This window comes from Rhamphochromis longiceps, unplaced genomic scaffold (assembly GCF_057381845.1).
Source record: "Rhamphochromis longiceps isolate RC_006_pf unplaced genomic scaffold, R_longiceps_female_GT1.1 unmapped_scaffold_1, whole genome shotgun sequence".
Lineage (NCBI taxonomy): Eukaryota > Metazoa > Chordata > Actinopteri > Cichliformes > Cichlidae > Rhamphochromis > Rhamphochromis longiceps.
Window position 1 is genome coordinate 466441 of NW_028187221.1, and position 20508 is coordinate 486948.

Below are 20508 nucleotides of genomic sequence, written 5' to 3' on the forward strand. Positions count from 1 at the left end.
AAATTACCTCAATGTTAACTCATAAATGTTGATATTCCTCAACTTATAATTAGGGAGTAATAAACTCAAAATGTTCAATATTTTTCAACTTAATTAAGGTGGGAAATACACTTAAAATATTTTACATATTGCAACTCATACGATGTGGGAAATAAACTCAAACTTTTTCATATTTTCTAACTTATAATATGGGAAATAACACTTAATCTTCAATATTTTTAAAATACTGTGGGAAATACACTTACAAATAATTCTAAACTGTTTGCCCAGTAAATTATAATCAGCTAAAAGTGTTAGAAAACATGAAAGTAACAACACTAACAATTTAACAACTTTTTATTAAACACAATGTGCTTTTAAAAAGGCACAAACAACAGAGCTCACTCATAAAAAAAGTGCTTCATAAATAAAACAAGAGAAAAAGACTCCAAGGGTCTCCATCTCAATTCTAAAATTCAATAACATTTTCAGTATTAACAGCAATTGCAGCTATTAGAACATTGAGGCATTTAACACTTACTGTACCTTGACAGCTGCAGCTCACTTTCTTTTTTAAAAATACATTAAAAAAAAAAAAAAAACAGTACTGGTTTCCACTGCTGTACTTATAGGGAACAAACATCAAGGCAGTGCATTTACGTATTAGGCAACAGAACATTAAACATGAATAGTGAACTGAACAGTCATTCATCTTAAATGTGAGGTAGAAGAGGCAAATGATTAGGAAAAACAAACAAACAAAAAAGCTTCCTCAATACTCAGCTCAACAAGTAGTCCATTGTGAGTGATTCACTCATTGAACAAATCATTCTTCAGCATCAGTAGACGCCCTTTCAGTGGTTTGTTGTCCTCAAGGCACATCACAACCTTCTGGATAAATGTGAATGTAAGCTCAAGTTTCTTTGGGTATTGTAGGTCTAGTGCATAGATGTACCCAAAGAGCAGGAGAAATGACTCAGCCAGATTTGTGGGACCATTCACAAGTATTTCATCCTCAACGACGATGCAGATGCTTTCGGGACTGAAGAGGGCCGAATCAGTAGTGTCATCCGTGACAACTGTCAGCAGAGCCACAGGAGTGTCAGTGAGGTCTGGACCATCTGCTGACTGCAAAACAAAAATAATACAAGAACGAGTTCAGCCCCACAAGGACACAAATCATGCTATTGATTAGAGGTGTGAATCTTCATAAGTCACACGTTTCTTTTAGGATTATAATTAGGGCTGGGTATCGTCACTGATTTCTAGAATCGATTCAATTCCGATTCACAAGGTCCCGAATCGCTTCGATCCACGATTCGATTTAATTCTGGGAAATTTTGACAGTCAGAAATATAATTCAGATCAGTACATTTACATATTTTTGTATCAATAAAAAGGAAGCTGACACATGCAAGACTTTATCAAAGGTGTGAGCGTCACAGCAGATGCCTTTGTGTCAAAGTAGCTGAGAATAAAACACAGAAAAACATGAAGGTGATTTTCCTGGCCTGGGATTTTATAAAAATATTCTGCAGTACATCAAAAACGAAAGAAAACCATTAATCAACATATGAACATTACCTCTGACGTTACAGCGGTTTTATTAGAGACACGGTTAAGCGTTTTGCATTTTGAATAATTTTAAAAAGTTTAAATTTGTTCAGTATTGAACAGCAGAAATTAGGTTTTCTTTTCGGAAGAATGTAAAAGGGAAAAAAACAGCGGCCGACAGCCTGTAAGCAACAGTAGACTTGTGCGTAACAAGCAAGCGAATAATGAAGAAAGGGAAACTGAGAGAGAGAGAGAGAGAGAGAGAGAGAGAGAGAGAGAGAGAGAGAGAGAGAGAGAGAGAGAGAGAGAGAGAGAGAGAGAGAGAGAGAGAGAGAGAGAGAGATGGAAGCAAAACAGTAAAAGTCAGAGTGAATTCATGATGTTTATGTGAAGCGTTTGGATCTTCTTTTGCTGCTGGTTCGGTCAATATTGTTGGAGAGAGATCAAACTAACAGCTTTAGAATCAGCGCATAAAGGGCGTGAACACAAAGCGCGGACCCGCCGACAGATCAGAATCAGCGAGCTGTCGGCTTTCAGCCCCGACCGTGAGAAAGGCGACATCTAACTGATTCTGATCCGCGGGTCGCGCTGTGTGTTTACGTCTATGTGCAGAATCCGTGTACCTGCTCTCATTTACTGTCTTAACTGTTTGGTGGTTCTTGAAATTTTGTGAGATGTCACCTGAGATTCTGGCATTTCGGGCAAAATAAATTTATATTAAAAAATCGATTCAGGATTTTAATGAATCGATTTTACGTTTGCTTAGGCTGCTGCCCCCGCGACCTGGCTCCGGATAAAGCGGATGAAGATGGATGGATGGATTTTACGTTATCCAAACCAGAATCGATTTTAATCGATGAATCGATTATAAAAACCCACCCCTAATTATAATGTCAACGATTTAATTTGATATTGCATTATCATGATGCATTACAATAATCTTAATTTGGGTTTGGTTTCAAAACATATGTTTAAATAAGTGTTTTCAATAATAAATATATGCCAAGATATTTGTTTTTGTTATTTATCAAACATTTCTCTGACCACAACATGGCACCTCCAAAAAAATAGAACACTTGAATTTTAAAAAGGGAGATAGATTATTATACAAAAAAAATCTGCAGATAAAAACTTTCAACTATTTTCATGTTTTCTGGTTTATGCGTAACAATCTTCTTGCAATCTTATTCAACAATAGTTGATATATGGGAGAAAACAAGTCAGATGAGGACTGTGTTGAACCTCCTTCCTGATATACACCCTGGTTCTCCTTGAGTTCTGAGCGATGTCATATGTTCGACTGAACAGCTAGGCAAAGGGGTTGATGCTGAGGCCAGTACACTTACATCACAAGTCCTGAATAACGTGGAGGCATCTTCACGCAGGTACACAGGAAGTGCAAGAAGGACGAGGGCCCGTCTTGTATTTACATCATGCTTGTTCCTAGATGAACATACAATATCTATTAGAATAGTATTTACACAAATGCAGAGTAAAAACAAAGTGTTGGATAGCCATGTTCTGATTGTCATTGTTATAGATCAGGGGTGTCCAAACTTTTTGTGTAACGGGCTAAACCTGTCAATCTTGAAGGGTAACCCAAAAAAAATCTAAAAATTTTGAATAATTCAGGGCAAAATTCTCTAGTTTCTTTGTATTTATTTTTTATTTAAATTAGGACACAAATTATATAACTCACCCACTGACAACTGGTGAAATGTTGATTCTCTGTAGCGCTCCTTGCAGTCTCATATCTGTAAACAATATGTGCACAAAGACGACTTATTAATGTTCAAAAACATTTTTTGCACAGCACACACACGTAGTCAGCTGATCTCATCTTATGCAGATCTGCTCCTTGATCAAGTGACATTTGTCCAGATTTTTGGCACGAGTGACGTCGAATCAGCACAGCAGCTGGATGGCCCGATTTACATACCCAGCGCAGCTGATACTCACCACAATAATTTACTAAGATTATATGCACTCCTGTTATTAAGTCCAGTTCAGTCTGTTAATGTTAACCGTTTCAAACTAATGTTAATAGGTGTGTTGCTAAGCTTAATAACTTAAATAACAAACTTGAAATTTACCCGTCCTATTTTCCCTTTTATTGTTTTTTCTCTGTGCTGTAAATCTTCTATCTAAGAAGAAATCTGAGGCTCCTGTTCTGAAAATAAGCTACCAAAGCTTTTTCTGAATGAATCAATAAAGATCCATTTATGGAAAGCTGTGATGAAGGCAGTTTTGTCTTTAATTATATTCAACAATATAACATATTCGACCACTTTTAAGTGATTTTGTGATCTTTAATACACTAAAGTTAAGGTTATTTACCCAATTTCTAGTAAGTGGTCCTCAGTGAAAAAAGTTTGGACACCCCAGCCTTACAGGTTAGGGAGTATTTGTGATCCGCACAGTCTGCATCAATGATTTTTTCTTAGCCTGGGAGCAGAACGCGGCTCTTTATTTTCATTTCATTTCATTTATCTATCAAAGATCGATAGGGTCTGGCTTAAAGGTGTCAAGGAGGCGCCTCAGTCTGGCTGGCTGAGCCTTGTCGAATTAGCGCGAACAATTTAGCTGAACTTCTTTCGTAGCACCGAGTTCGACCAGTGTATAATGTTAGACTGAATCAGGCGATGCGTTTTTCCGCAAGCCTTGACTTGTAGAGCTCGCTTAGTGGAATACCCCTCTAAACTGTTAAAAGGATTTCGAGATTATCTCACAACCACACATTTGAGACTACGAAAAAATACAAACATGTGTCTAATTACCATCATGATAACACACTCATGTTGTTTATTATTGTTCGCTTCATGCTAGCGCGCACACACACACACACACACACACACACACACACACACACACACACACACACAGCTCAACAGCGTAAACTACTGACTGTGTAACACGGACACTTATTGAAATAAGTATACTCACAATACGCACGTGCATTACCGGCGAATACGACAACCGGTAGAAACGGACAGTGGAAAGTTTTAGTAGAAAGTTCAAATGCATGGAGGTAGAACTGCCACCGTCAACTTCCCGGGCAAGAATACAATGCATTATGGGAAATGTTGTCCCCCACGGAAAACCGCCAAAACGTTACACCATTCTAATTTGAAATAACATTACGTATTTGTCACATTCGAAAATTTCTAAAATTACAATTACTTGGATTCGAATTCATTTATAACAAACATTCACTGTGCACAAAGTACGAATATATTTCCAGTAAAAAATAAAAAAAAGAATGTTTATCGAAATTAAATTTAAACAAAACAAAAACACGTTAGACTTACCAAATTTATGGCAGTTGATGAAAAGAAATAAGGTGGTGGTCGTGGTGGGTTGAAGTTGGGGACTCTTAATCCACACGTCTGGCCAAATCTTCCCCGCATCAAGGTAAATTCAAGATGGCTGACTCAGCTTTCCTGAAGGAGCGACAAGACTCCACCCACCAGAACGTCACTAATATATGCTTCTTAAACTTTTTGAGCGTTCCAAACAAATTAGCTAAAAGATATTGAGCCCTATTCAATTAAAGCTGCATAAAAGCCAACAGAGCTCAATACTTTATAGTTTGCTTAACTACAAAACGACATTTGAGTGTTATGAGCTTATTAGTTATGAGCTAGGACAACTGTTAGGGATTACAGTGTACCTGGAAGTCTGAAAGCTCCCGATGCTGGATGGTCTTTCTAGTTTTTAATGACAGGTCGTCTAACAAAGCTTCCATGAGGTGCTATAATGGAGACTGTCCTTTTCAAGGAGTTTCTCATGTCTTATCCTACTTTTTTCTTTTTTTTAATTAACAGGAGTGAGAATTTGAAATCCTCTAAATTGACATGATTACATTTCTTCTTTTAAATGAGAAGTACATTTTGAACACAGTATAGTGAACACAATATCCAAGAAGCTAAATCTGGTGAAATGGTTTTTTAGCTGTCAGCTTGAAAGGCTGATTGGGGTATTTTTGTCACCTTGCATGCGGGTGGCATGGACACCCGACTTTTGTGTGCATTTATCAAAAAGCTTGGATGATTTTGAAGATCAGTGGCATTCAACTCATGATCAGCGTTCAAGTTTTCTTAAAATCTTGTAACATGATAACTAGAAAGAAGACAGCTAGGATTTTCAAACTGATCCATAGATGGATCTACTATGAAGCTGAGGGACAGCACTGCTTAAAAGATCCTTTTTAAATGACTCCAGCTGTCTGATTTAATGAGACCACGTGTGCTCAAGTTTCCTGCTCTGACTCGGCCTCAGAATGTCTAGAGGCAGAAATCAAGCACACTCAAAGGAAATAAGCGTATCAGTGGGCATGTGCTCAGCACGCAGAGTGGGAGTGACTAAAGGTGCCACTGCAGAGCATCGCAGTTGTTTCGTGTGATTAAGTTGTGTGTTTATGAACCTGTGAGTGTTAGTCCTTTTGGCAGGATGACTCGCATGAAGCTGTTATAATTGTTTGTGCATGTTAAAGTTATGCCTCAGTTCTTTGATACCATGTTGGTAGGATTATTTGGCACTAAGTTAATAGCAGTGGCTGTAATCTCCCACAGTCATTACATCCAGCGGTATTACAAATAAAGGACTTTTCTATTGTTTAGTTTAACTGTGGCTAGCTTGCCATGTCCGTGCCTTATGATTGGCAATTTGTATGACGTGCTATTTAGGCAATATATGAGCTATAGTGACCCCTTGTGGATATTGTGAGATATTGCTGTGTTGAGTACATTATGTTTTCAATTGTTTTTCTAGTTATTTGTGACTCTACTAATGATAAAATTGCCTGTTTCTGTTTCCAGAAAACCATTGCTCATAGTCCCACATACTATACAATGATAAGTTCAAGTATGGCTGTACCTAATTTGGATTAAGCCTGGCAAGCACTTTGATGTAAACATTTCTTCTGTGGGACTTAAAGACAGTTAACCCAACTCCTGGACTGCTGCAGTCTTCCTGACAGAAAGCTTAGGCCAGGCTTGTATGCCCAGTATATATATTCTATAACGTGTGTAACTACTTCGTTTAGTTGTTTTTGTTTGGATTTAGTTTTGTTTTGTTTCTTTTCAGTGTATTTCAGTGTCAGTAATTTGTGTAGTGCTCACTCACATTTTCAACTGGAAAAGACCTGCAATAGAAACGTATTTAGGAGCAAACAAGTGAATGAAAAGTTTGACATCATTAAGCCCAAACAGCACCTAGTTTCCAACAAAAACACATAACATAAGAGCAGCAGTGACGATGCAGCTGACACACATGAACCCATTTAAACTGGTCCCAGTGTTTTTAGCCTAACTTGAGTCTTGAACCATTGGGGCAAATGAAAAATTCCAGCAGTTCTTGAAAGCAGCAACTCTGTGCTTTTTTGTGATGTTAGGGACATTATGGTAACTCGAGGCAGAACACCATCCAAATCTTGGTAAATAACACATGAAAGAACAAAACAAACAAACATGGTAAAAAGAAGCCAAACGTGTGATAACATTGTTCCATCACGCTCACTCACTATTCTCTCAACCTTTGCCTTCACGGGGCTGCTGCAACAATGTACCTGGGATTACCGTAATGATGCAAATATTAATGAAAAGTGCAGAGTTGCTGCTCTCAGGAATCATTGGACTTCTTTTAATTGAGGAAATGGATCAGGAGTTACGGTAGTTACAGATGTTTAATACAACCCTAGAAAAGAGCTTTCTGTAGTGCTGTGCGATACGGAAAGATTTTTTATGTATCCGATACAAGTAAATACAGGGCTGATATGATCTCTACTTTTTAATGTGGATGATGCATCATCAAAATGCCAAATTGTTTACATTTTCATGACCTTTACGTTGTTTTTTAGGGGGCTTCATCCTAATGATTATTAATGAGTTAAAACCGAGGACAGAAATAATAAAAGGATTTAGTTTGTAGCCCATAGTTTAAAAACAGTAATCACACATTATCCCTTTCTTTAACAGCAACACAAAAGGGTAATTATATTCCATTAAATCTGAGCCATATTATATTCAGTATATTTATTTTAATTTCAGTAAATGTTTTTATTTAAATGACATGTTTCAGTGAGATAAATGTGTTATTTCAAGGTCGTTGCATCATTTTTACTTTTCGAGTTGGCTAAAATAAGAATTAGCCAGTTGCACTTTAAAGTAATATAACCAACATATCGCCACAGTTATCTACCTGGATATTCTTCAGAGCATGCTTTCTTGCATGTGACAACAAGAGACCTCTCGGTTGTCTGGTGGAGCATTTAGCGCCTCGCTACATGTTTCCAAATCGGCATTTCTTCTCAGTGAAAGCTGTCCTAGAGAAGTAAAGCAAGTTTGTAAGTTTCTCTCTCAATGTTTGTAACGCATTCCCACGTTAAGCTTAACAACCGATATATGGAGCGACTGCCGCGTCTCCTCTCCCCCTCCCTCTCCTGCTGCTACTTCAATCATGAAACTAATCAATGATCAGCTGATCGCAAGTTCCGTCTCTCTTGTTTGTTTCCCACTTTGCGCCAGAAAGAGGAAACCAGCAGATAAACCACAGCAGCACGTTTAAGCTTGATAAGCTGTTGTTAGAATTTATTTAATATTACTTTAATGCCTAATGCTATAAGTAGCTGACAGCTGGTAACTGTGCAGGGGCGGGTCTAGCACGGTTTTGCCAGGGGGCCAGCTGGGGCATTAACAGCGAAAAGGGGGGCACAAAGAAATACTTTTCTTTCTTATTCTCGTTTAAAATGTCTCGCTTTTAATAAATAATTATCTGAATCTTACAACCAAAGTTTTTATCTAACGTAAAATGTATAGAAATCTAATATTGTATATAGTAACTATTAAGTCTAATATATACCCTAGTAAGTTATAGTACTTTTTCCTTTGGGAAGATACCATCTGTGCAGTCTGCAGTTCTGTTGAAGAAAGATGTTGAATCTATTTAATTGTTGTTGAAAAATAATTGATTTCTGTGCATTTTTTTTTAAATACATGCATTAAATTAAAGTCGATTATGTCGATTAAGCACCACGAGGCAGAGGGTGGGCGATGGTTCCCTTTAGTTGTTTTTTTGCTGGGAGTTTGCAACCCTATTAGTTAGTGTGGCGGAGGCGTGGCCCCGGGCGCAGCTGCAGGGGAGGAGTGGAGCGGAAGGCTCAACGGGGCGGCGCCGCGAGGCTGGTAAGAACAGCTGATATTGTTTATGGACTAATGATGGTCTCCTCCGCTGTGTTTATAGTGAGACGAGGAGGAGCGGCCAAGGGAGATCAGCTGGGCTCGAGCTGTCAGACGGTGCGACTGAGTCAGCTGTCGAAATACAAATATATCAATAAACGTGGAAGTTGGCTATACCTGCCTGTGTGTGCGTGTGTCTGTGCTGGGTGTACTCTACAAGTGGTGCCGAAACCCAGGATCAGGGCCGGTGGGGACATGTCCGACCCACAGGCCATGCCACCCGCCCAGCCTCTGCAATTCTTGGCGCAGATGCTGGCGGAGATGGCGACGATGAGCCGGGATCAGGCGGCCGACCAGCGTGCCCACCTGGCCGCGCTGCGGGAGCAGACGGACCGACAGACGCAAGTTCTGGAACGGCTGGTCGGGGCCGCTGCCACGCCGAAGCCCTTGCCGCTGTCGGTGTCGGTGCCCCGGATGGGGGACGGGGACGACCCACAAGTTTTTTTGGAGACCTTCCGGGCCACGGCGGAGGCTTGCCAATGGCCGCGGGAGGAGTGGGCTCCGCGGCTGCTCCCCCTGCTGTCTGGGGAGGCACAAACAGCGGCCCTGAGTCTGCCTCCGGCGTCGAGGTGCAGCTTCCCGGACGTGAGCCGGGCGGTGGTGGACAGGCTGGGGCTCACCGCCGAAGACCATCGCCGGCGGTTCCGGGCCTGTCGGCTGGCCACAACAGACCGACCATTCGCCTGGGCCCGGCAGCTGCGCGACGCGGCGGTTCGCTGGCTGCAACCGGGAACATCGGAGGGCGAGACGAAGCTGGTGGACAAGGTGGTGCTGGAACAGTTCACGGAGGGATTGCCAGCGGAGACGGCGAGATGGGTCCGGTGCCACCGGCCCGCAAGCCTGGAGGTAGCGGTGACGCTAGCGGAAGACCACCTTGCCGCTGGAGCAGGGGAACCTGGGGACGCCGGACGGCGGCCGAACAAACAGGCCCCAGTGCCGGCCCCGAGACGCCGTGTGCCGGCACCAGGGCAGGCAGAGCGGCTGCCGGCGCTGAGCCCCACTAACCCTTTCGCGGCGTTGGTGCCGTCCAGGGCAGCCGAGCCAAGTGGAGCCGCCCCCGAGCCACGGAGAGCAGCACAGACGCCGGGGCCGGAGTGCTGGAAGTGCGGGCAGCCGGGGCACCTGAGGAGGGATTGTCCGCTTATGGAAGTGGGGCAGGTGTTTCGTGTTGCTGGCGCCCCAGCACCCTCCCCCGGTCCAGGAGGGACATACAGTATTCCGGTAAGGACTCGAGGGGGTATACGCCAGGCGTTGGTGGACACGGGCTGCACGCAGACCCTCGTACACCAAAGCTTGGTTCGCCCCGGGGCATTGCTGGAGGCAGAATGGGTGGAGGTGAGGTGTGTGCATGGTGACGTTCACAGGTATCCCATTGTGCCGCTGTTATTAAAGTATAAGGGCAAAACGCATAGAGTAACGGCGGCGGTTAGCCCGCGCCTGTCGCACCCCCTGATTCTGGGTACCAATTGGCCGGGGTTTCATCAGCTACTGGGGCAGTACGCGGGGGTGCGATCACGACCGGAAGCGGGGTGTAGCGTGTGCGCGGCATTCAGCGGTGACGCGGGGTCGTCCGACACCGACTCCGGGGGGGAGGAGCTGGCGGGTCCCTCACGGGACGTCCCGCCGGCCCCGGAAGTGTCCCCCATGGGCGATTTCCCACTGGAGCAGTCTCGTGACGGCACCCTACGCTCAGCCTTTGACCAAGTGATGGCTATTGATGGTCACGTGGTGCGCCCTGAGGCCGCGCAGACCTACCCGCGTTTCGTCGTATTAAACGACCGATTATATCGAGTGAGTCGTGACACTCAGACAGAGGAAACACACACCCAGTTGTTGGTGCCGCAGGGCCGCCGGGAAACGCTTTTCCAGGCGGCCCACTATAACCCCATGGCAGGGCATATGGGCTATGAGAAAACTCTGGAGCGAATAACGGCCCGATTTTATTGGCCGGGCATCCGAGCGGATGTGCGCCGCTGGTGCGCGTCCTGCCCGGACTGCCAACTTGTTAACCAGCCGGCCATACCGAAGGCACCGCTGCGCCCTCTCCCCCTCATTGAGGTCCCGTTTGAGCGCATCGGCATGGACCTCATCGGGCCGTTTCACCGGAGTGCACGCGGCTACCGCTTTGTGTTAGTCCTGGTGGATTACGCAACGCGGTACCCGGAAGCAGTTCCGCTGCGCACCATCTCTGCAAAGAGTGTGGCGCAGGCACTGTTTCAGGTCATCTCCCGAGTCGGAATCCCGAAAGAGATACTGACTGACCAGGGCACGTCGTTTATGTCTCGTACACTGCGGGAACTGTACGAATTACTGGGCATTAAATCTATTCGGACCAGCGTCTACCACCCTCAGACTGATGGGCTGGTGGAGCGGCTGAATAAGACTTTAAAGTCCATGATTCGGAAGTTCATTAACGAGGATGAACGCAATTGGGATCACTGGCTAGACCCTCTGTTATTCGCAGTGCGGGAGGTGCCCCAGGCCTCCACGGGATTTTCTCCCTTTGAACTGCTGTTCGGCAGGAGGCCACGTGGGGTGCTCGACCTGATTAAAGAAAGCTGGGAGGACGGTCCGAGCCCCGCCAAAAATGAGATTCAGTACGTGTTGGACCTGAGAGCAAAACTCCACACTTTGGGGAGGTTGTCACGGGAGAATTTGCTCCAGGCTCAGCAGCGTCAGCAACGCCTGTATGACAGAGGGGCTAGGCTCAGGCAATTTTCACCGGGAGATAAAGTGCTTGTGTTACTCCCTACCTCCAGCTCGAAGTTGCTCGCCAAGTGGCAAGGACCCTTTGTGGTCACACGGCGAGTCGGGGACGTGGACTATGAGGTCGCTCGGTCGGACAGGGGAGGAGCCACGCAGATTTATCACCTCAATCTCCTCAAACTGTGGCGAGAGGTTGAAACCGCTTCTCTGGTGAGCTTGGTGAAGGAGAGAGATGAGTTGGGGCCGGAGGTGCCAAATTCTATCGTTCCCGCCTCCCTCCCTTGTGATGACCATCTCACACAGGCCCAGAGAGCGGATGTTGTCGCGTTGCAACAGCGTTTTGCGGACGTGTTCTCCCCCCTGCCCGGCCGGACGTCCCTCATCGAGCACCATTTCGTGACGCAGCCTGGCGTGACGGTGCGTTCACGGCCCTACAGGCTCCCGGAGCACAAGCGAAAAATCGTGCAGAGGGAATTGGCGGAAATGCTGAGGATGGGAGTAATAGAAGAGTCGCACAGCGCCTGGTGTAGCCCCATCGTTCTGGTGGTGAAGAAGGATGGGTCTATACGGTTCTGTGTCGACTATCGCAGGGTGAACGAAGTGTCACGCTTTGATGCCTACCCCATGCCTCGGGTCGACGAGCTCCTGGACCGGTTAGGCACGGCCCGCTTTTTCACGACACTGGACTTAACCAAGGGCTATTGGCAGATTCCCTTGTCTGCCGAGGCCAGGGAGAAAACGGCCTTCTCCACTCCGTACGGTTTGTACCAGTTCGTGACACTTCCGTTCGGCCTGTTCGGGGCCCCGGCCACTTTCCAGCGTCTCATGGACCGGGTACTGCGTCCGCACGCAGCGTATGCTGCCGCCTACCTGGATGACGTGATCATCCACAGCGACACCTGGGCGGAGCATGTGCTGCGGGTGGCCGCGGTCCTGGAGTCCCTGAGGGGGGCGGGGCTCACGGCCAATCCGAAGAAGTGCGCGGTTGGACGGAGGGAGGTGCAGTATCTGGGGTACCACCTGGGGGGCGGGCAGGTGCGTCCACAGGTGGAGAAGACGGCGGCTATCGCATCCTGCCCGCGCCCCAGGACGAAAAAGGAGGTGAGACGGTTCTTGGGGTTGGCGGGTTACTATCGTCGCTTTGTGCCGGGGTTTGCGCAGCTAACCAGCCCCCTGACCGATCTCACTCGAAAGGGTGCCCCGGATCTGGTCCAGTGGACGGGGCCGTGCCAGGCGGCGTTTGTGCAGGCGAAAAAGGCTCTCTGTGGGGAGCCGCTGCTTCACACTCCTAACTTTTCCCTCCCTTTTGTTCTGCAGACTGACGCCTCGGACAGAGGGCTGGGAGCCGTTTTGTCCCAGCAGGTAAGGGGGGCCGACCGCCCTGTCCTATACATCAGCCGGAAGCTGGCAGAGCGCGAGCGCCGGTACAGCACCGTGGAGAAGGAGTGCCTGGCCATCCGGTGGGCGGTCGGCTCCCTGCGCTATTACCTCCTGGGACGCTCATTCACCCTCTGTTCGGACCACGCCCCGCTGCAGTGGCTCCACCGCATGAAGGATGCCAACGCCCGGATCACCCGGTGGTATCTGGCGTTGCAGCCCTTTAAGTTCAAGGTGATCCATAGGCCGGGGGCGCAGATGGCAGTGGCCGATTTCCTCTCTCGCTCGCGGGGGGGGGAGTTGGCTCGGCCGGACGGCTCCCCGGCCTCGAACGGGCGGTGGGGGTGTGTGGCGGAGGCGTGGCCCCGGGCGCAGCTGCAGGGGAGGAGTGGAGCGGAAGGCTCAACGGGGCGGCGCCGCGAGGCTGGTAAGAACAGCTGATATTGTTTATGGACTAATGATGGTCTCCTCCGCTGTGTTTATAGTGAGACGAGGAGGAGCGGCCAAGGGAGATCAGCTGGGCTCGAGCTGTCAGACGGTGCGACTGAGTCAGCTGTCGAAATACAAATATATCAATAAACGTGGAAGTTGGCTATACCTGCCTGTGTGTGCGTGTGTCTGTGCTGGGTGTACTCTACAGTTAGGTTGTTTAATATTTCTGCTAAGTACTCTTTAAAATACCAGAATAGGGAGGATGGTGCAGGTTTAAGTTTATTAGATTGATCAGTGTTGCTGAACTATGAAATATTTTGGGTGCAGTGTGTTTTTTGCATACAGGTATAACTAAATAACTTTAATGTTTTATTTTTTAAAACTTGAGTATGAACTTATACAAAATAAAGAAAGATATTAAAAAAACTGTTTTATTGATTATAAAAATACGCTGTATCGGATTCATATCGATACTGGACACAAAAAAGTGGTATCGTGCGTTCTCTAGTCCATACAGGAGAGAACCAGAAACTAAAGAAACTAAATTGCGTGTTTACCTTTATGTTGACATCAGTGTCTGTTTTTTTATTATTATTATTTCAGCATTTCAGCATCTCAAAATATTTTTTAGATAAAAGCAGTGTCAAAATATTTTTCTTAACAGATGAATCATTAAAGGATGGCAATTTCTAAAATGGTAACCAAAAGACCCGTGTGTTTTCTCTTTGGAATAATAATAATTATTGCTCATTAATAAGAAAACTATTTCTAATCCAATTCAATTTTCGAACAATCAATAAAATACTTTATGACTAAAATGATGAATAACTGCAGCCCTAGAATAAACACATTTTAGAGAAACTTGTGATTTTTGAGATGATGCAGTTTTAATTTGATAGTTTTTCCCCTTTGGTAACTTTGCTGTCCTCGCCCTGAGTTCCTTAGTTTCACCAGCTAGACAGCGAGATAACGATGCTCCAATAACCAGACTTATTTTCCTTTCTGTGCTGATTTATTGAAGAATGGCCTCTGACCATTGCCTTCTCTTTGACCATCGTAAAACTGAAAGTACAAAATACTGTATTAGCTAACTAACATTGTAAACTAGCTTGTTACACTCTTACTGCAAGCTAACAGTAGATTACAGCTCAGTATTCAATACCATCGTTCCCTCGAAGCTGGACAGGAAACTGCAGGATCTAGGACTGAGCAGCTCCCTCTGCAGCTGGATTCTTAACTTCCTGTCTGATAGACGCCAAGTAGTCAGACTGGGCAGCATCACCTCATCCCCCGTCACACTGAACACTGGTGCACCACAGGGGTGTGTACTGAGCCCTCTCCTGTACTCACTCTACACCTACGACTGCACAGCCACTAACAACTCCAACATCATTGTGAAGTTTGCGGACGACACTACAGTGGTGGGTCTTATCACCAACGGTGATGAGACGGCTTACAGGGAGGAGGTCAGCGCCCTGACCCACTGGTGTCAAGACAACCATCTCACCCTCAACGTCGCAAAGACAAAGGAGTTGATAGTGGACTTCCGGAGGTGAGCTTCCCTCCCTCCAAGACATCTACAGGAAGCGCTGCCTGAGGAAAGCGGGGAGGACCATCAAGGACTCCAGTCCCCCCAGCCATCAACTGTTCAGACTACTTCCATCAGGAAGGAGGTTCTGCAGCATCCGGTCCCCAACCAGCAGACTGAGAGACAGCTTTTTCCACCAGGCCATCAGACTGCTGGACACTTCATAGACACCTCAGCTTCACTACTGGAACTTCAACATTATGCACTCCACACTGTATATAAATGCCACTTGTTTTGCACATGTCCAACTACCAACCTCTGTATATTTTATTTTATTGTTTACTCTATTTAATTTGTAAAATATGTACACACACACACGCGCGCGTAGAAAAACATATTTAGTATACACATCCAGTAATGCATGTACTATTATATATTGTACATATATTTATTAGTCTCAGATTTAGCCGTTCTTATATTTTGCTTGTTTTACGTTATTGTATTTTTGCACACCTCTGTTGCTTGTGAAGCTCGCAAACAAGAACTTCACTCACATGTACTGTACCAGTGTACCTGCACATGTGATGTGACAATCAAAGTGATTTGATAACAAGATAAAACTTTCAAATGTACAAATTATCGTACCATTTTTACACAAAACAAAAGATAATAATTATTTTATCGTCACTCATACTTACAGACATATCTTGTCCAAGGCAACAACATTTTAAGGTCCATATCAGCTTAGAACGATAACTTTCCGCCATCTTTGATTTTTTCACCTTCTCATTGTTCCTTTCCCAAAGTAGTCAAACCCATATTACAAAGCAGCCACTAGAGGGAGCTCTAGGGCCGTTTGCAACCATAATATCCAGTTTACCTTATAAAAGGCAGAACAGTAACTATAGTGTTTGCAATAAATGCAGACATTTAAAAACAGAAAGCTATCATCTACTGTGATTCAAGTGTATAAACTAAACCACATAAAATGGCTTAAACTGAATATGGTCACGTTTTATTTTTTGTGTGGCCATTACTGCATTTTAATGGTGTTATAGATGCTGTCGAGGCTAAGCCTACATTTAAAGCCACTGAGCTGTTTGTTGGCAGGTTAATGCAATGTCACTGGTATGAATAAACGTATTAAACTTAGTTCAATAACTGAAACCATACTTATCTTGTCCTTTAGATTCTTTATTCCAACACAATTTAACATAACAGCGCAGCGGTCACAATCTGTTTGCTCCTTCCCAACAACAACACACCTGCTGCTAATGACCTATCTACCTTAAATAGACACACCATATGTAACACAAAAGGTGACCCCTAGTGGCATACATGAGGTACCCACACAAAAATGGCTCCTACAGATACTGAGCACAAATATGAGTACAGAGAATTTCCAGCAAGCTTTTAATACTGTCACAAAAAGGTCTAGAGGGATTTATCAGCATCATCCTGTCAAACTGGTTTTATGGTGGTTTTGATGAGAACAGATTATAGCTTGATCAAGAAGACCAACCGTCGAAGTCCTGTTGGGAAACCTTTGCACTTTTTCAAGGTGTGAGTATCATCAAGTGTAGCAGTGATGTCCTCATTGGTCGTTGACACAGTTGACAACTTGTTTGAGGGATGAAATTGTGGCGTTTTGGTCAGAAAGTTTATACTTGTAAATCAGACTGCAGAAATATTTCTGAAAATGTAGTGGTTTGTTTGTTTGTGGTTTGTTTGTTTGTGGTTTGTTTGTTTGTGGTTTGTTTGTTCATGTTTTTTGTTTGTTTTTATTTCAAATATCTTATAACAAGATGAAACTACAATTGTAAACGCAATTTGGTTTTTTGGTTTTTCTCAAACTTAAGTAACTGAAACCTTTCATTGAACTACAGCAGAAACAGATTGGAAATGCCAAGTTATTCTAACACTAGTGGACTTGTTAAACAAAACATTTGTTTCACTTCTTTCTCAACATGCAGCACCATTAAGAACAGTGGACCAGCATAGTTGGTCTGCATGAGCACACTTACTGCAACAGTTGTACATGCTGAAACTGGTTGCTGGCAGCTGATGTGAAGAAATGTCTGGACACATCAAAAGTTTTCTTTTTCATTTTCTTCCTCCCTTGGATAACATACACATGGCAAATAAAAACATGTAACTAGGGTGACGTGAAGTGTGTATCATCAGATTTAACTAAAATATAATGAGGCTGTCCATCTGTGAAGTAATTGTTCCTTCAAAAACCACTGTGACAACAGATTTTATTTCATTCATTTGATGGTTTTCTATTCTGTATACTGGAACTTTTTAATAGCCCCCCTGTCCACACATCCTTGACATGAGACTTTCTTCAGAGTTGCACATGATGAATGCACACAAAACTTAAAGTGTTGCTGATCGGCCATTGGACTGCTGAGCCTGCAGTGAACAGCCAGTCACTGACTCTTGATGCTAGAGCAAGGACAACTGAGCTCTCTCTCTCTCTCTCTCTCTCTCTCTCTCTCTCTCTCTCTCTCTCTCTCTCTTTTAAATAAATAATACGTTCGAGCTGTTTATGTTTTTGACTTGTTATGGACTATGACTGGCAATGGGAGGGCTGGCGGACTCATATTATGGAGGTGGAGGGTAGACACATTTTGTGTGCAAGAGACCACATACTACAGTGGTGATTGACACAGACTTCAATGGACATTTAGGTGAAGGGAACAGAGGTTATGAGGTGTTGGGTAGGTGTGGTGTTTAGGAGAGAAATCTAGAAAGACAGATGTGGGGCAGATTTTCCAAGTGGAAATGGCCGTGGTGCACACATACTTCAAGAACAGGGAGGAACTTGTAGAAATATATGAAAGTGGAGGAAGCTGCACACAGGGCAACTAAATATTATGCAGAAGGTGAAATCAAAAAGACAGGAGACAAGGAGGTGTCAGGGAGAATGCAGCTATGCAGCATCAAATGGTAGTTTGAAGGATGAGTTTGGACATCAAGAAGAGGAAGTGAGTGAAGGCAGAGACATGCAGGAGTATAAACAGGCTCTGGGTAGTAGGGAAGACTTACCAGATGGCTGGGATAGTACAGCTTTATTGAGATAAACTGCCAAGAAGGGGTTTGACGTCTTCTCTGCACAGAAGTGATTTTGAAAGTATTTGAAGGAAGAGATTTACAAAGAAAAAGAAGTGTAGTTAGCGAAATGAAGAAAATAGACCAAGAAACTGGGAGGCTAGGCATGTAGCAGAAAGAGGTGACAAAGGAAAAGGCTCAGTGCCACGTATGTGAAGCTGGACCCCAAGGAAATGAGGGAATGAGACTTGCTAGGCAGAGAGTGAGTTTGAATGGATGTTCAAACCCAAAAAAAAAAAGATATATTCACATAACATAGATTGAAAGAAGCTGCAGGTGGCACAGCAGCTTTAATGTCTTCCAGACAGGAAGTTTTGGAAAGAAATATCATCATTTCCCAGATTTTACTATCTTAGTGTTCTGTAACAAAATCACTGTTGTGCGCATGGTGTTAGAGATGATGATGATTACAAACAAACTTAATGTGCTAGTCGTGCTTTTCTTGAGGGATTTGTCCTTCCACCAGTTTTCATGTCATTGGAATCATTTGTATTCACTGATTCTGGCACTTATTTCATCAAACCAAACTCCAAGTAAATACTTTCGGCTTTTTGGTTTTGTCAAACGAACTAATGTAAAGAATGCCTGGCTGTGCACTACACCACGCAGTGGGAATTTGTCTTCTCCAGTTAAATTCAGGATTAACTTGCTTTATAACACAGACCTCAAACGTAACCGTTATAACCCCAAACACAAGAAAATGTGATCTACAGCACAGTGAGAACTGGCAACGCTTATCTGGAGGGGTCAGAGTGAATGAACTGGACACCTGTAGAAGCAGGATTTGATTTCCACTGATTTCCTTTCCGATCCGATACCAAGTAAAATTCAGGCTGGTATCGACGATACTGATCTGATACGATACTCTGTACAAAAACTTATTTTTTTTTTACTCTATCTTTTATTTCATCTCAAATTATAGCGTCGTAATGATCACAGGACATCAGATTACTTGTTCTTATCACTTAATGATGCAGAATTATCATATAGAAATGAAAAACCTGAAGTTGTGGCTATTTGTTGCCTGCCTGCAGCATTAAAGGACTCCGTGAGAGACGTCTGTCTCGCCCTGGCAGCACCTCTCCCTCTCCTCCTCTTCAGTTCGCCTCAACATACGCTCGTCATATTCTGTGATATGATTCACTCTGAGGTGTTTGACCAGGTCAGCGGTGTTACCACAACACCTCACATTCTTGCCACATGTATGGCAAACCACGTCTCAGCTGTTCGTGGAGGTAAAATACGTCTGCACATGACTCTGTTTACGCTCAGCCATTGTTGTGAGTGTGCACGCCAAGGGGCCGGACACAATGACGGGTATCGGAGGAATCGATATTTCAGTATCGATCCGCACATCACGAGTCGAGATACGTTTTAAAGTAGTCCAAAAAACAAATGCATATTTTCCCGAACCACTGTTCCTTGACTAAGGTGGATAACGTGATGAGGTCAAGGAAGGGTGTGACGGAGATTTGATTGAAAAACTTGCAATTGTCGTCCGTTAAAGTTTCACGTTGGCTTTTTCATCTTGAAAGCCCTCTCTGCTCGTGTCCAACCCGTGTGAACAATCACAGATGTGAGAAATGTAAACAAACCGTCCGCAGAACGCTGATCAGGTTATTTTAAGCGCAAGAAAACAAAAACGTTGCGCTCACCGTCGGCGTCACGGACGAGGCCTGGGGGTCCGGGCCCGTCCACAAAGGTCATTGTAACACAAATCATACGATTGCTAATGAAAATGCTATAAAGCTACATCGCAGATAAGTCTCTGGAGTAACAATCAAGGCCATGTTAGTTATTTGATGAATAGTATCTGTGCCACTCATGGCGCATGACTGAGGAGGACGTTGACCTCTGCAAGTCAGGAAAGTCTGCTGCTCATTGTATAAATAAGAGATGTTTTTCAAAAACCAGCCATCATCTCGGAGGCTGACTCCAAAGTACCATCTCACTTCAAACTTGCAAAACAAGTCGAGTCGATGCGAGCGCACTGCTTGTTTCTAGTTAGTCTTTAAGGATGACAGCATTAGTCTGCTCCTTTGTATGAAATAAAGTGAGTCGAGTCCATGTGGTCTGGCACCCACCCACATTTCTCTGCTAGTGATCCATGAGGACTCCACCTTGTTGCCAGTTCTCTTGTGTGGAAGCTTCAGGAAATGACAGCTTCACTCTGACGTGTGTGAGCTGTGTGAGGTCTGTGGTTAGAAGTTTACAGTGTTTGCTCTTTGTGTCGTCTGTAATATGCTCTATGGCTTTAAAAAAATGGCCACATGTTTCTGTAGCTGAATTTGTCCATCTCTGACCTTCTGAGACTGTATTTTCAAATAGGGACGTTCTGACTTTTCTTCACCTTGTACTTCATTCTGCAAATGTTTTATACTCTATTAGAGTTATTACATTATTCTGTTATGCTATAAAATCAACCCCCATATAAGATCGTACTTAAGAAATACATTTAAAAAACCTTCCTGTGCAAATAACCCAAGTTATCTAGAAGAAATAAAAACTGCACCGCAAACCAAACTCAGGTGTTCGACCTGTTGAGCTCGGGAAACTAACTGGTGTTTCATTTTAGTGAGTGCT

The 20508-nt window shown here is 44.2% G+C and overlaps 1 long non-coding RNA gene across 2 annotated transcripts; it reads right to left on the reverse strand.

The window, feature by feature from the left end:
- Window positions 1–376: 376 nt before the first annotated feature.
- Window positions 377–5154, reverse strand: LOC146640798 (uncharacterized). 2 transcript variants are annotated; one of them, XR_014909884.1, is made up of 4 exons: window positions 4842–5154; window positions 3233–3287; window positions 2880–2976; window positions 377–1107 (listed from the first exon to the last, which is right to left on the reverse strand). It is a non-coding gene; the product is annotated as an uncharacterized LOC146640798 (long non-coding RNA). The 2 variants fall into 2 exon arrangements; XR_014909883.1 differs by lacking the exon at window positions 4842–5154 and adding an exon at window positions 4477–4800 and having other exon boundaries at window positions 378–1107.
- Window positions 5155–20508: the final 15354 nt, after the last annotated feature.